Source organism: Frankliniella occidentalis, unplaced genomic scaffold (assembly GCF_000697945.3).
Source record: "Frankliniella occidentalis isolate FOCC.00 unplaced genomic scaffold, Focc_3.1 Scaffold190, whole genome shotgun sequence".
Classification (NCBI taxonomy): Eukaryota; Metazoa; Arthropoda; class Insecta; order Thysanoptera; family Thripidae; genus Frankliniella; species Frankliniella occidentalis.
Window position 1 is genome coordinate 336290 of NW_026267316.1, and position 2650 is coordinate 338939.

Here is a 2650-nt window from a genome sequence, read left to right on the forward strand (position 1 = left end):
GCAACACCGTGACTACACCCCACCCTTCTGCTTTGCTTAAGAATTAAAAAAAAGCACGCTCAGATTGTATATTGTAGATTGTATATTGTTTTCCAAACAGTCTTAAAACTTGACTTTTTGCAGCTGTTTTCAAAATATCTACCTCTAGCTCCTAAACGGTTAAAGATGCGGTAAATCAGAGGTTACCAACGGACTCAGAATGTGCTGTTTAGGGGGGGTACTTGCTCTGACATTTTACGATTGGACGCCTCCTTTTACGTCTTAATGTGCAACGTGGTAATTTTCACCGTATTTTCGTCGAAAAACCAACTCTAGCGCCCAAACGGTGCAAGATAGAGGCAAACGGACGAAATTTTAGCCCAAAGAGTTCTACTATCACGAGTTACCCTTTAGGGGACCATAAAAAAAAATTGATTTTCTACTTTTTGGACCAACCCCTATTTCTTTGTTACCCCCTTTCACCCCCTTAGGGGTGGTTGCCAGGATTTGCACCAGGCGTTTCGTTGTCCAGGAGTGACCCCTAAGATACCCTGAAATTTGCAGACCTCTAGCTCATCTCCTTCCTCTTACACGGACGACCAGGGTTGGCATACTAAATTAAATTAAATTTTATTGTGTGAAAATTATTGCCCTTTTTGGGTGCTTAATTCTGAAGGGCAAAATTCCGGGGCAAAATATCTTATCGTGCAAAACTAAATTCAGTATTAAACACTGTGTCTTAATAGTGCGAAATACCAAATTATTTTGCCCTTGAAGTGTGAAACTTTATTAAATTAAATCGCACAGTCAAGGGCAAAATATGGAATTAAATTAAATTAAATAGTCTAAAAGAAGCCGATATTCGCCGATCGGTGTTTTAGACAGCTGGTGTTGCACACGCATACCGCATACGCTGCAGGCACTCGGCAAGATCTGGACGAGGGGCCAACCGCGGGTTTAGGTGGAAGCCCAGTGGGTCCGACACCCCCCCCCCCTCCCCCCGTGAGAAAAGGATAGCCTGAATGCACTATGGACTTCGCCTGGATCGTAGGTAGCTAAATTGCAGCTAAAATTCAGTCCGGTTCGCAACCGGGCGCGATCGCCGTGTCCAGAGGTCTGCATCGGTCGGTCCACCTGTTTAGTGTTTTCGATCTGGCCGGACGGGTAAGAGATGCAGCGCTTGCCCGACGCTCACAGCGTAAGAGTGAGCCGGCAGATGCAGCCGGCAGCTGTCTCTGTCTCTGCCTGTCACGTCACTCTCCCAGCTCGTCGCCTCGTCGCTGAAGGAGAGTCTGCTGGCTTGCCCGGCGCGCCCAGCCGCCGCTCGAAGAAAGAATGATCTTCAAAAGCAACCAAAGCAACTTTGCCTGGTTGGTGTCGAACCCCCGACCGCTGGACGTCTGTCCGAGACGCTACCCACTGTGCCAGAGCGGATCGCTGGAAGCCCCGAGCAGCGCGCCGGTGTCGATCGCTTGCCAGTCGCCGCTGGCTGCCGCCTGCCGGATGAAATGGGCGAGCGAACCAGACCGGCGCGCTGCCCGCCGCCTGCAGCGATCCGCTTTGTCCCAGTGAGTAGCGTCTCGGACAGTCGTCCGGCGGTCGGGGGTTCGACACCATCCGGGCAAGTTGCTATGGTTGCTTTTGAAGTTCATTCTTTCTTCGAGCGGCGGCTGGGCGCGCCGGGCAAGCCAGCAGACTCTCCTTCAGCGACGAGGCGACGGGCTGGGAGAGAGTGACGTGACAGACAGAGACAGAGACAGCTGCCGGCTGCATCTGCCGGCTCACTCTTACGCTGTGAGCGTCGGGCAAGCGCTGCATCTCTTACCCGTCCGGCCAGATCGAAAACACTACCGGTTGCGAACCGGACTGAATTTTAGCTGCAATTTAGCTACCTACGATCCAGGCGAAGTCCATTCTTTCATTGAGCTGCTCCAGTCTCGACTATGGATTTGCCCCGGATGTGGTATGAGGAAAGGATGGAATGGTTCCCGATCCAGGTCAGAGAAGGCGAGTATTTTGGCAAGTTGCGACGCGTTTCGGAGGGTATCGGTTTTGAGGTACGCATTATTTTGTGATGCGTATAAGGAGAAAGATTAGTATACGCGAAAGCATGTTTTTTCGACAAATGGATGTTATTGTGCGAAATGTTGCGCACTGTGCGAAAATATAACCCGGTGCACGGGAGCAAAAATGTGTTTTTCTGAAAATATTGCCCAGGAGCAAAAACATTTTGCACTTTATTACCCATTGAGGGCAAATTGAAAAGGGCGAAATGAATTATGCACGGAGGCTAAATGTTTAAATCGATAAAATATTTTGCACAGGAAAGTGCGTAATACTAAAATTTAATTCAATAAAGTTTGCTAACCCTGCGGACGACGGACGGACGGACACGAGAGCGGTTGCATAAGCCCGCTTTAATGCTTTTTTAAAAGCAGAAGGGCGGGCTAAAAACAATAACAATTTACCTTGAATTCTGTGGGACATTACATGCTTCTGAAATCCATGTTTTGATGTCAACTCTTTGGAGCATGTTTCACATGTAAAAGTAGCTGTTGCTTCATTAGAGGCATTCAGCCCTGATGAAGAATGAGAAGCCTCTACACTCACACCACTTGCTGGTATAAAGTTCTCATCATCTTCCAAATTTAGTGGAATCTGGTCCACACAT